The sequence below is a fragment of the Tympanuchus pallidicinctus genome, unplaced genomic scaffold (assembly GCF_026119805.1).
Source record: "Tympanuchus pallidicinctus isolate F22 unplaced genomic scaffold, pur_lepc_1.0 scaffold17, whole genome shotgun sequence".
NCBI lineage: Eukaryota > Metazoa > Chordata > Aves > Galliformes > Phasianidae > Tympanuchus > Tympanuchus pallidicinctus.
This window is the reverse complement of record NW_026294690.1, coordinates 3456807-3471679: the sequence shown is the minus strand read 5'-3', so window position 1 is coordinate 3471679 and position 14873 is coordinate 3456807. Positions and strand designations below refer to the sequence as shown.

Sequence of the window (14873 nt, the reverse complement as noted above, 5' to 3'; positions counted from 1 at the left end):
TCCCTACGTTCTGGGTGCTGGCACTGCTCTGAGGGGTGCACACTGCAGGCTATTGCAGAGTATCTCAATGCATGGAGCTGGGTGAGAACATGAGAGCAGAGATTCATATTATAAAAGTGCTGTAAACAGCGTTTATCTTGTAGGAATAGAACTGTTATACAGCAGAAAAAACACCAAAAATCACTTTCAAGATCAACACATCATAGCAATTCTCTAAGCTTTTAAAGTACAAAACACACATTGCCATTTGGATACCAAGATGGGGTTTTTTTTGTTGTTTTGTTTTGCAGTTTGGGAATATGGAGTCTTAACTTTCATTTTCAGATGTGTTTCAGGATTCATTGCAAGCATGGAAAAGGAACTGATTTGATCAATTGAAGAGAAGGGTGACTGCAAAGTTCATGTTAGGAGAGAGATCACTTGGCCACATTCAGTGGCAATGCTACAGGGCTGTGGTCCAATTTGGCAGCAACAAACTTGACAAATACTGGTGCTGTATAAAGCAAAATGGCACAAGGAAAAAAAGTACACTTTGCGTAATTTCTTCAGTAAGAGACAGGAAAATTACATCTAAAGATAGAAAATCATTGATTTGTCCAAATTAATTAATTAAGGAAAAAACCTACCAATTTTGCAAGTTATGCATATTTAACACTTTCACTTGCCTCCAGTAATGTGTGGCTAAGTACAAATTAAATACAGATTAGCAGGTGAGCAAAATTAGAAGCATCTCCTCAATACCAAAGTAGTGTTTTGTTCACACAGGTTTCATCATACAAGAGAAGCATTCAGATACTCAAGTTCTAATAATTTTGATTTGAGTTTCCCCTCCTTTTGAAAGAACTTTCTTTGGCATTTTCCTAGGAGCAATAAATGTACACTGCTCTTCTAACTTTCACGCTGGGTTATGTCAGACAACCTTCCCCATGCCATGATGCAGGGGTAGCTTAAAGCTCCTCTATACCTTTGCACATTTGCTCTAATCATTTTCCACACATGGTAAGCAGCAAACTGTACAGATGCACAACATCCCTGTTCCTTTGCACAGGAGCTAGAAGCACTGGTTGACACACAGTCACTCAATGCACGCATACACAAAACCCAGTAGCCTTGGCAGTAGCTCATGGTGTGCTCTGTGTAAGCCAGAACAACTCATCTCCTTCAAGTAACTAAGAGGAGGAGAGAAGGAGCTGGCTTGGGACTGCTTTTATTCTGCATGGATTTAAGCAGTGATCTAACCTGTATTTTACAAGCACAAAATGAAATCCCACGTAACGCCATCAGTTCAATTCTACAACCCAGAACGTAGTTTAACAAGCACAATAATTGACTGCATATTTATAGGCTGATAAACTACTGCCAGTTAATAATCAGTTGTTGCTAATGGTTTATGCTTCCTTGAAGGTAGTATGGCTAACTGCTTAATTAAGGACTGCTATTAACAGCATCAGGCAAATAAACTTACTTACAAATAAAATGAACTTGTTAACAGCACAGTTCTCCTATTGCACAGTCATGAGAAGCTTCTTGAGAGTTACCTTTTAGACGTTTTGACGAGTTATTGTTTGGACAAAACACTTCATTTTCCATGCACAATATTTGTACTGCAGGGAATGGTAGTATGAAAAGATATTATGCTCAGTCCCCAGTACATTCTGGGGGACCTGAATTAGTCAGTTGCTAAGAGTTTAGTACAGAAAAAACTTTTTAAGAATTAAAACCATAAGTGATTTTTTTCTGATTTACAACAATAATATACTTATTATTGAGTGCATTGAGCTAGCCTTGTTGAGAATTTATGCCATTTGAAACTCCTGGTGTAATAACACTGGTGCTAATGGGAGTGATTTCCCATTCTACTAGCCAGGACTGCATTTTCTGGATAAAGATTTTTCAGGGCAGATCTCATGTTTTCCCCATACTGTTTTGGGGGTTTGTTAGTTTGGTTTCCAAAAGCAGTTATAGGTCACAGAACAGCAGGATGCTGCTCTGTGCATTGGGAAGGTCAGCAGATCTCTGAAAGGTACAACATTCTTGGTAAAGCTCAGAACCCTTGCTGACACTCTCCAAGACAAACAGATGACAAGGAGACAACAAGGAGACTGTCCCACTGAATGCTGCTTCAAATGAAGTATCTTCTTTAAGCAAAAAGAAAGAAACTGAAGATCACACACCATTCAAGTTAAGGTCTATCTCATTAATTGCTCTACTTAGCTGATTTGATAAGCTCTAAAGTCAGCCTTCTGTGCATCTTTCACTGGCTTGATCTACAAGACAGTAGAGTAATCTAATTATCAGCAGCAGTGCAAAGTCCCCATCACTGCAGCACTTCTATGACTCCTATTTATACAGAGGATTTGTAAATAGGCAAACTATAAAAAAGCACATTGCCACAAGAAGCACTGCTGGGATACAAAGCAGGCACGCATCAAGGGCTGCATTCACCCAGTACAGGAACCAGTCCTCCACTCTCCAATATTTCAGTCCTGTTCAATCAGTAATACAAACTGCATTCTTCAAGAGAACTCCAATGGGATTTGCATTACAAGTAACAAAAAGATTTTTTTTCCAAATAATTGCTATCCCCAAACAACATCAATAGATAAACCATGCAACAGAAGGCGAGCAGTAGTGCCAGATTCAAAAAAGAATGCTGTAAATGCCTGAAAATAAACTAGGGACTTTAAGAAAGCTCAGTGTATCAAAAGCATGTAAAGTGAAGAAACTACTTTTTAAAAGTTCAGCAGAACACTTATGGAAGTGTTTGAGATAATGTAAAGATTAAGTGCCCAGATATATAGTTTATCTCTGATTCAGAAGCGATAAACAATTAATTTGTAATTTGTACCAGGTCTAATTACAAGAAAATATTATTTTTTTTTTTACAAATACAGCATAGACTAAAATGATGCACTGCAGTACTTTTGAAAATAAGAACAAGAAACGGATTTTCTTTTTTCAAGCCAGTGCAGCTCTAATTGATCTCTATGTTTGCTATTTCATCTTAATTCTTTATTGGGAATACAAATCAGAAACAAGAAGCTTCAAACAGTTTTATGTGACTATGCAGTTTTGTCAGTAGATTTGCAATTCCTTTCCACTAAAAAGCATTTTGTGCGCAGAATATTCCAATACTTGTTTTAATCTCCATTTTCTCCCTCTCTAAGCCATTACAAAAGATTGGACAGCATAAAATGAGTTTTGCCATCAAAATTAGAGAAGTTATAGCTTTGTTTATCTGGGTTTTTATGCTAGCCTTGGTATGTTTTTAAAATAATTAATCTGAGAATAATACTGTCAGATTTGTATAACTCATAAAAACAATTTAAGTTAGTGAAATTAAACTATAAGATATTTGAGATGAGAATGATTCATTTTATTTGCTGTAAAAATACCTTAGCTAAGCACCGACGGGTTCAGAGCCTTATTCCGTAATTGTGTAAAGAAGAATTATGAATCTCTTTCTTTAGAGAACATTACAATGCTTGAAAGGGTACTGCTAGATGGTCTCTAAAATGAGACACTTTTATTATACCTTAGTGCACATATCACTGCTCTGCTATTTTAAAACAGAAAATACAAGTGAAATTTATTAATAGAGTCATTAACCATCTTTCTGGGGCTCCCAGATGATTAAATTTACAGAGTCAGTGCTAAGATGCACACACAAAACCTCCTCCAAACCTCCAGCAAGCTCCAACAGAACAGTAGAAGTGCTGGAAATATCACTGTTTTGTACAGGAAACTGGAAAGAACTCACACATTACATGCAAAAGACTCAATTTCTAGAACGAGGGAGAAGTGTACAGCACAGTCTGGAAATACAGGACCTTTGGCACACTGGCACTTGGCAAATCTCGAGCTTTTGTTCTTGCATTAATTCTCCTACGAGAGCAACGAGCAGTTAAATGTAATACATAATCAAGAGAGAGCTTGCTGTTGCTCATGGTCTGCAAACGTGCACACAGCCCTGCAGCCTGCACAAGGCCCTGCAACATAAACTATTCCCATAGGTAAGTGTGCTTATTATGAAGCCATTGAATACTCTAGGATTCCATGTTTTAATCTGGGAAGAAGCAGTACATCTGTAAGTGCGACTCGACTCTGAAATACCAAGAGAAAACTTAATATGTCTGTTGGTTACCTTGGCAGCTCAATGAGGTATATCTCTAAATTTCCTGGCAAAATAAGCAAGTTGTGGAAGAAGATTAAAAGACGACGTCCATTTAAGCTTTGGCCACTACTCTTGTATCTCTAATCCCATCCACTAGGGAAAGCTGTTTACTAACTTCTGGTTTCGGACTCAGAGGTCACTGATTAGCCTAGACATCCCTCAGCAGCTAAAAGAGCATATCACAGGGGAGGGGATGGGGACCACATCCATTCTTGTTCAAGTAGAAAGAGGAAAAAAAATGAATTTAAAAATAAGCACCTGTGAAAGCAGAAATACAGAAGGTATTTTCCAGATAGCAGCTCATAAAAGAACCGGACTTAGTTGGAAACCATTTGATAAATGTGGGGCTTAATTCCAAGAGATGGTTTATTTTCAAGTTATATTCATAATAAAAGTGGTAATTTGCTAATATTTAGAGGAGAAATGTAACAGAAGAAATGTATGCTGCTTTGGAGGAGCAAAGAGGCTTATTTTGCCTATATAAAATGAGTTTATGAAGTATTTTTAACTGAGTTATTTTAAGACATGCTGAGGAGTTGGCAGCCATGGAGAATTACTTAGCATAGATAAAGAGGCACGAAGCTTGAACAAAACAGGAATTACTGCATATCATGCTGGGCCTGAGGTTACTTTTTACCTCTTCTTGTCGTTTAGGGGCCAGTCATAAATGAGGGCACCACTGCAGTACTTTCCCGGCTTGTGCCATGTATTTGTCATGTATTTTTTATTTATTTTACAAAACCATTGCAAATTTGAGACTGTTATCAAATTCTACATTAAAAATTTAAAAAAAAAAAATTAAAACTAATTTTGCACTGGATGTAGTTAAAAAGAGGAAATTTGATACTCATTTTGTAAAATGAATAAAGACCGCAGCAGCACGAATGTGCTTATGATAGTTTCAAATGAAATAACATCAAAACCCCTGGAATTACACTGTGTACAACTTATAAGATGAAATCAGGCTTACCATGAACATAGTGCACAGCGTGATGCAGTTTTTGTGTCACAGCACGCAGGCCCTAGTAAAAACAAAGAAGAAATAGATTCAGTTTTTGGAAATGTAAATTATGTTTGGATACAGCAAATATGGAACCCAGAAAATACAGTCCAAACATTTAAAGCCATCTGATCTAATTTAGATCCAAATGGTTTTATTACATAAGCAATAAAATTAACCTCTTGCATTATTCCTCCAGCGCACTGGCTAGAAAGTGAGTTTTAAAAAAATCCAATATAACTGAAGAGTTAATTTGTCTACCTAAAGAAAAAGTATCCAAGTGCTTACGAAATGTAAACAACAGCCACTACGTTCGTTGCTTTTTATAATTATTCTGCAGCATTGAGTTTTCTAAGTCTTAAATAGAACAGATAACCTAGGTTTATCCTTAAGAATTATTTTGAAGGGAAAAAGGTCCAGTAAAGAAACATGTGAGCGAATCAGAGTACAACAAAGTTTACCTCAGTTATTTTTAGAGGATACGAAAGCAACCGTTTATTCCAAGAATTACATCAAGACAAACATCTAGATATCACTGCTTCACAAACTTCTCTACAGGATTACTATATTTTCAAGGAAGACGCTATTCAAAAACATCTGGAGATGGATGATTTTAAGTAAATAGAGACACAATAGTACACGTGTATTATATTTGCACTAAGACATAACTTGATAAGTACACAGCCTTGTTGAACAGACCATCTTCTCACAATCAGATAATTATTTCACTAAGCCACGAGGCTAACGCAGAGTTACATGCGATGACAGCCTTGGAACAGTTTCAAAAAGCATTCAGTACTGATTTCTTTCTCATCCTTTTTAAAGCACTATTGGAACAACACAAAATGATACACAAACTGAATATGCCACTGACAGCCAAAAAGTACTCAATTCCATGAGTACCAGTGTACTCCACACAAGTTCATGCTGGAAGTTGGATACTGAAAGGACAATAGAACTTATGTGAGAGTCAAGGCTAAGCTGGGGAGGTTTCATCATTAATGAAACTGAAATCTGGCCAACAAAAAGGCTGACACACCTGAAACAGCTGCTAGAGAAACTAATAACAACAAGTTGTCAAGGAATCGTTGCATCCCACACAAAAGGAAGTAGCTGCAGTAGCTCCAAGTCAACATACTTCTTCCACCACCTGGGCCATCAATATCACTTTTGCATTTATTACAGCGTTTTCTATTAGGGAAATACATGAAAACAGCTGAAAACTTAAAGCCTCAGTTTTCCGATTGTTTGCAGGTTACTGAAGCTAAACAAAAACAGAGCAGCTCCTTCATAAACCTCAGTTTGCGGATAACTCCACGAATCAAGCACAAATCAAAAAAAGGGAGATATATTAGGGGAAATATCTAAATGCAGCAACTTGAAAGTATAGCAAGTCTAAACAACTTCAGCAGAGATGGTGAAGATGCAAAGTAAACTGAGTGACTACTAAAGGAGAATCCCAGCTCAGAACTAAAAAGCAGCACAGACACAGTCATTGTATCAACAGAAATTCTCAGCTCTGTTTTGCCTATAGCACACTTCAGTGCATACAGTTTGAGGCCTAGGTTGCAAAAAGTGTCTTTCTGCCTATGGTACAGCTGTGTCACTAATCCTCCTGCTTGTGTTAAACTCACTGGTAAAGTACGTTCATTTGCGTGGCTTTGAGTATAAATTCAGAAGACAGTAAGCGCTAAAGTAGTAGAGGAATAAATTCAAATGTCTCAACAGTGTTTTCAGTATCATTTCTTTGGCTTTGGCAAGGCAGCATTCTCAATATTGGGAAAGATAACAAAACCATGGCCATGCTATAAATCCCAGAGTAATCAATGCAAGTTTTAAAACGCACTGTTACTTTCACGAGGAATTATGTAAGGCCCCATCAGATCAGTATTTCTTTACGCTTTTATCTGGCATTTCCAGAGTTTTGGAAAATTGTATCTGTTAAAGGTCACGCAGACTGTTCTTAAGCTCCCTCAGTGTGCTCTTAGAAAGCCAGTCACTCATGAGAAAAGTTACTTTCTTAGAAAGTTTATTGTTAAACAAAATCCTTTGTACTTCATATTTATTTATTTTTTTTTTTCCCTGAACAGCTTAATCCTTTGCTGGAGCAGAAATAGAGAATGCTAGCAATCATGCATTTCTCCACACTCAGCTGAAGAAATGAATAACCATACACAAATTGATAAACAAAGAATTTGATATAGAAAAAACAGTTTACCAGTTTTAAGAACATTTTGATGAGGGAAAGGTTTCATCTTTCTTGGTCTAACTGAAGATTTAGACTGAAGTTGCAACTGAAGAAAGCATTGCAACTTCCAATTTATTCAGGATCCTAAGGAACTGCAAGTCCAACAAAGCTGAGGTGACAAAGGCAGACTTGGTCAAAAAAACCAGTTTCTCATAAGAGAATAGATTCCATCCGTGGAAATAACAACACAAGAGTTTGCACTCTTCAACTTCTGGAAGGGAGGTTGTGATGAGGAGGGCTTCGGCCTCTTCTCCCAGGCAACAAACAGGACCTGAAGAAAGACTGCAAGCCGTACCTGAGGAGGTTTAGGTTAGACACAAGGAAGAACTTTTTCTCTTAGAGTGGTCAGGCACTGGAATGGCTGCACAGGGAGGTGGTGGAGTTGCCAGCCCTGGCAGTGCTCAAGAAGAGTCTGGATGAGGAGCTATGAGATGTGGTTTAGTGCTTGTGGCAGTAATGGTGATGGGAGGACAGTTGGACTAGATCATCTTGCAGGTCGTTTTCAACCTTGTGATTCTATGATTCTAAGACAGTTTTCAATATGTATTAAAGGATTCTTTTAAAGGAAAGAGACTTTCAATTTCATCTCAGATGCTCACTTACTGCCAGATGTCTTGAAGAGATGTAACAATTTCATTTCTTTTTACAGTTACTTCTCTACATTTTGTAAAGATGCTTAAGCAGCCCAAAGTAAGATATAAGTGTTACAACCAATTCCAGCCAGCTAAGCTGAGCCCAGAAATCTTACTGACCCAGGAACCTTACTCATACACTGACCCAATACCGCTCCTTACAAATCATGCAAGAGCAGAACCGCCATGGCTCCAATTTTAACAAAGTAAGCTGAGGATGAAAGAGACTGGTTGTGGGACTCAGATATATCAGCTGGATATTCCTCACACCAAGTAAAACTTGAAAAATACTGCATGTTGCCTTTTTATGAGACTCAGCACATCTGCTAGGCTTGCTTGTTCGCCCACTGTACCACACCCAGCACTAACTTCATCTCAACAGCATTTTCATCCATTTTCAGCAGTGCAAGTTCAAGGGTTGTTTTTGTTGTTGTTGTTGTTTGTTTGCTTTTTAAACACGAATAAAAGTTCAGACAAACAGAGCCTGCAAGTATTTTTGGTCTCTTAAGTTCATTTGTAAAGTTGCTGTTAAACACATCTTGAACTCAGTCTTGGAGATGCTTTCATATTGCTAAGACTGCATGCATTTAGTATTCTGTGGCAACTTATGAACAGCACTCAATAGGTTTATTTTTAGTAAGTGCACCTCATTCACACATTTTGTAGTGCTGCATGGGGATCGCTGATCTGTATGCATGACTGCAGTGATAAGATCTGGCAACATTCTTTAATAACTGTTTAAACTGTTCTCATCGTGTGCTTCAAGCAACATACAATTATTCCAACACCTAAAAAGAGCTCTTTCCACTTGCAGGATTTTCCACTACTCAATATGTGCACCCCTGCCATCTGATAGTTAAGATTTTCCATTATGTCCTTGATTTGATTGACTCCTTTATAGGCAGTGGACAGATATGCACACATTGCTTGTATGAGATAGCTTAAATGGTAATTACAAAGGCTGTAATGAAAAATTATTATTTTGCTGCACAAATCCATGAAGATCAGCCTAAAAATCTGCATCACTACATAAATGAAAGTATATTGGTAGAGACAAGCTTAAAATTCAATAGATGACATCAGTATTTTGCATAGTACTGTACACAGCCAAAATTGATACAGTAGCTTAGGTCAGAGCTGCCTTGTATTTTCCAATTTACAAGTTCCAGTAAATTGCATTCACTGCAGCATCACTGAATTTCTTTCCACTTGATCTCTGAATTGCCTAGAATGATGCTGCTGTACTACAAACAATAACATCCCTTAAGAGAAACAAAGTCGAATTTGTTGAAGTAATCATGAACGATGATTTTGAATCAACATTAATGCTTTTATTAATATAAAAGAAAGCAGAACTTTGGGTGGAGCAGGGACAAATGAAACAGTCACCTACATGAGCCATGGCCCCAGGAGGAGAGATCTCCTGACAACTCATGCTCCCATCCCATGTGGTAGAACAGACCCCAAATGCACACTCTGCTTGGCCCTCATATCCTAGGGCAACTATTACTGATGTTTGAACATTGAATGAATGACACTCTAGACAAGGTAAATGGTTAAAAAAAAATTCCCATTTTCCTGAAGCGGATGCTGTAAGCATATACTATATGAAGTACAAGGGCTATGGCATGAGCCAAAATTCCAAAACACTGCATGTGCAGTTCCAAAATGGAATCACATTTGGAGGTCAGGAAAGACAACAGGAAAGATAAGCCACGCTGATGTCAGGGAAACAGGTTATCGTAGAAAGAAGATGCATTGTTCTTCTTGGTTTTGCTTTTGTTTCTTAATGAAATGGTCATTACCAGGCAAATTGTGCCCCTTTCACCCAATGATACAGACCTCTACTACACCTTCAATTTTTTCCATCTTCCATAAATATATTATTATCCCAAGTTTAGCTTACAATGAGAAATGTACTCAAATCCTGGAGAAAGATGAGATACAAGTAATTATAGCATTACAAAACAAAACTGACAGCCTGTGTGTTAGCTCAATATGTCAAAAAGACAGGCAGTAGAGCCTCTCAGTAAGTAGCTGTGTACATCTACTGTCATCTCTCATCAGGTGAAGAACTGAAAAATCAGCAAGTGCTGTGTTTCCTCACTCTATTCTGTGAATCGAGGATGCTGTTCTAAAGAGGCTGTTCTTGTCTCTGACAGGACCGAGCTGGAAGTATGAGCTTGAAACTCTGCCCCAGAGCAGTCAAATATTTTCAAACATGCAAACCTGGAGCTTTCCATTAGGGTGGTAACTGACAGAAATATCAAGGTGAGATCTACGCACTCTCAGTCACTCCTAAAGCTAGAAGAAAAACAACAATTGATAACAACGATTCTCCACTGGGGTGCAAAAATTATAGATGCGTTATTTAAAATAATCCCATTCTTTTTATCTGGAGATCCGAGATCATCAATGCCTTCACAATTGCTTTCATTTCATTAGTGGGAATTAGAAGACAGAAGAGCTGCCCTGCATATATCTGATGTTACTGTGTAATGTCCAAACCATAACTGGAATTGGTCATGCTGTGACCGCTACAAAAGTGGCTTAAGACCTCATAATCTATTGAGCAGCCTGGAGGTGTTTTGTCAATGGAAACATCACTCAAAAGAAGGAATTGGGTGAGGTTTTTTCATTTTATTACATTGTCTGTATTTTAAAGATGCAGACTCCAAATAATTTTGAACAAAAAAAAGTTCAACAACTAAGAAACATACAGACCTCAATCCACAAATTACATATGCAAGTATTCCATACAGTGATGATTCTATATGTAAATACTTGTTTCATTCTAAGTGCTAGAATCACACTTTAAAAAGAAAAATAAAGGTGATGTCTGATCTTCTCCCTGAACCTCACCCAGATCCAAAGAGGGTGAACTTCCTGTTTTTCTGAAATTGTCTTGATTATAAGAACATAATATAACTCAAAACACACGGTGCATCTTTACTGCATGTTTCATATGGGTAGTTTCTAAATTTCTCATTCTACTGCTAACATATGACTGGATTTGTAGCAGAACTCAAACTACTTCAAACAAAATCAGAAAATAAAACCATTACTACCAATTAAATGCAAACTCCTTCACTGTTCACACTTACAAGCACATCTTAAGTTGGAGTTACTGGTAATTCCTTGAATACATTTGGCAGGTTCTAGAATGTTTTCTGGGCTAGTAGAATCATGTGATTAAAAACAACTATATGATATTACATAGCTTTACATCTGTGTTCAGCACAAACATCACACTGCTTTCCCAGATCAGTTCAGAGACCCAATGAAACCTATTGTACACTCTGAGACTGTACAGTAAACACTAAAAATTCAAGAAGTGAGATTTCTAATGGAGTCTCAAAAACTACAATTTGGATTTTTTTTTTTCCAGAAATAAGTGAAAAAGATTTTTCTAAAAATGCTGTTCGAGACCTAACAAAAAAGCAGGTTGTCAGGCATTCCCAGCTAGAAATCACACATTTCTCAGGCACGTAAGGTTTCTTGGCTACTTACAGCGATGCCGTGTGTTGAGCTGGCGTTCAGCCAGCAAACAGCACAGTAGCCAGCTTCCACACGGCTAACTGCACATGAAAAGGGAATCAGATGGAGGAGCCGCATATTGCTAGCTACTGCCATTTACCTCTGCTGCAAGGCAACCTTACCGTGACAGCACGGGCACAGCCGCACCACATGGCTCTTCGTGCTAAATCAGACCTGCTATCGGCTATGAGCCAAAAGCAGGGGAGGGCGAAGAAAAATCGTAAACATTTCGGAGGAATAAATGACCCGGCCATAGGCATACAGAGAGATGAGTAAGACAGATGTACTTGCAGCAGACAAAGGAAATCCACGCAAGGTACCAGAATATACGCTTGCTGTGCGCTGTTACATAAGAGCAATGCTCTGAGCCGTCTGCGTGACAGCAGAAGCTGCCACCAGGGGATAAGCAGAAACAAAGCAAGCAACCTGATTTAGCAAGAACATGAGTTGTTCACTGATATCAACAAATGACAGCTTTAATGAACACAGTCACTCAGGTATTTTCCTTTAGCAAGGATTTTAAAACATAAATCTAACTGTGGGAAAGAGAAGTGTGTCGTTCTCTCTGACTGGTCCTATATGCACCAGCTATGAACTGCATTATTATCCCTGACCCTACAGATAAGCCTCTCCTTTGTTTCAGCTATTCATATTTTTAAACCTCTTTCTACAAAGAATTATCATGCTGAAGACCAAACTGACTTTCAACCGTACCATTATTAAACACTACGTATTCCTCCAGATTTACTCTTTAAACAGCTTGTCATCAGTAACTCTGAGCTTCACTGTCCTGACTGCATAATGAACTGCTCTCCTTAGGCACGGCTCCTTTCTTTCCTTTCTACTTTCCTAGTAGATGCAAACATAAAAGAACTTCTAAAAGTTATTTAACAAAACCTGATATCATTTTCTCCTTAGAAATCACCACAGCTGCTCAGGGAACCTCGTCTTCTCTGCAGTTTTGTTGAAAGGAAGAAACAAAACAATACTGGTCTCAGAACCACTGAAATTTCTATTGTATTGATATTTTTATTTTTTTTAATTTATTCATAAAGAAATACTTTTAAGGATTCTGCTCAGGATTTATCAGCATTATTACATAAGTCGTTCAACAGCTGCCCCCACCATGTACTTTTCTCAACATGTAAATTTTTTCAAGTTATTTCTAAGGCAATAACTCGATATCTAAAGTTTAATTTCAGAGTGTGACAGATGACAAATTTTCTCCCTATTTAAGTGCTCCCCCCATAGTGCTATTCTAGTCTTGCAGAATATAAATGGCCAGCTGAAAAAAAAAAATTAGGATGAGAATTACAAAGTATATGAGTATTTTCATAGTCATCTACTCAAAAAGCATTTTTCAAGGTTTTTCATTAAAGCAGTGTCCAAAACTCACATTTAAGAGAGAGGATTAATGTTGGGGGGAAGGAGCTTCTTTTCTCAAATGATGCTGATTAAAAAACATTCCTTCAAGAGCTTCAAAGACTTGCTCAGCATTATGTCACATCACAATAACTATATATATAGTAAACACTTTTATGATATTGCAAAAAGAAATGTTGTTGGTCTGCTCTACATATAGAAAGGAAGCTTTCTGTTATATAAAGGACTGCAATCAGTTTAACACGGCAGATCAGCAAGTGCTTAAATGTTGAATTCAGGCATATTACCAAGCTTCCATGTAAGAAAGATAAATTAACCTTAATATTAAACCCTAACTGTCTGGGAAAACTGTTAACCTTTTTAGTAATGCAGGGAAACCAGGTTTCACCTCCTGTTCTGCTTGCTGCAGTAACAGATGCTCACAAGGACATCTGCCACTCCACACAAGACATTCTGACTGCTCCACAGGATGGGCTGTGCTCACAGTGAACTTCCACACTACTTTTTAGAAGTTTAGAAGACAAAATGGTATTTTTTTTTCCCTCCTTCCTTCTGGCTTGTTTGTTTTCCAAATATCACTAGAGATTTTCAGATGATGTGCATGGGAACGTAACTTCATTCCATTTCAGAGAATCTCTCTCAAGCACCAGAGATAGCTGTGCATAGACTGAGGCAATCCCCAAAAGCACAAGGACTATAATTCTGTTTCAGTGTAGTTTTGCTGCTGGCAGAGGACATCCTGAAAGTGCAGTGGTCATCCATCCATATCTGAGGCCCACCAAGGGATAACCTGCAGTTTAACTAAAGCTCTCACAGAAAAGAGCTGTGTAACACTGATATCACAGCATTTTACTGGAAAGGCAGATCCTAACTATAGGCATCTCACTGTGAATTTAGGAAACTAGAAGCATCCCCAGCATTTTATGCCATGCTTTAATGCACTTATTTTTTAATTCACACACATGAAGGGCTGGATATCCATGCCTCTGTGTGAGCTATAGCACCATGGGGAGATCCAAGCTGGAATCCCAGCAGAAGCTCAGGCTTGCTCACATTGTGATGTCTCAGAGCCATTTAGAGCCAGCAACAGCACTGAGGTGTTGCTCATTCCAGAGGCAGCTCAGACACCCCTGCTTAGCGCCCACCAGCTACCAAGGACTATCGTGGTACTTTTTACCACCAAAGCACAACACCTGCCTGGACCACAGAGATCACTGGAGAACAGACTCAAGTTCCCCCGAAGTAACCTCAACATTCGTTGGGCAAGTGCTAAAACTCTACCTTTCAGAAAGTATTTACTTCTCCCCATTCTCACAGCGCTGGTTCAGTTGTTTCTCTGTAACAAGGTATAACTATTTTCCTTATACAGACTTCCAATGCACCAGAAAAACAGTTGCAACATTTCCAAGAAGAATATAACGCAAAGATACTTTTCCAAAACTAAGTTCAATACACTTGTTCTAGCTGTTCCACCCCCTATCACTGAGCACAACCACAAACACGATTCTTGTTAGAAATTATTGTTAGCTACACACAGTACTGCATACGGAAAGAAAACTTTTACAAGGCTACCAGAGAAGCTGCAACAAACACATTTGTGCCCAGCACTCACTGAAACGCTGAGTGCAGAGGTCTGCTGATGAATTACAGCTCTTCTGCAGTCCAGAAATGTACTACTGCATGTTATAACTACTGTAATCACTATGCCCAAATGCAGCGCTCAGCCATGCGCCGGTTGATTTTGCATCCTCTAGTTAAGGAAAAGAGAAAAAAAAAAATCAGAGGGTATAACCATATCTCCTGCAGCACATTCAGTCAATTACTAATGAGAATTCTGATGTGGAGCTCATGAGGGGATGTATATTTATCAAGGAAGCAAACAAACATTATGGGAAAAGT

The 14873-nt window shown here is 38.2% G+C and overlaps 1 protein-coding gene across 3 annotated transcripts in view; it reads right to left on the bottom strand.

Annotated features, from left to right (window-relative positions):
* The window catches only part of ATP2B2 (ATPase plasma membrane Ca2+ transporting 2), a 350045-nt gene that overhangs the window by 281190 nt on the left and 53982 nt on the right, over nucleotides 1–14873 (bottom strand). For all 3 annotated transcript variants that reach the window (XM_052678357.1, XM_052678358.1, XM_052678359.1), the window contains exon 2: nucleotides 5145–5196. The gene's annotated coding sequence lies outside the window, so the exon portion shown is untranslated. The remainder of the gene's footprint in view (nucleotides 1–5144; nucleotides 5197–14873) is intronic.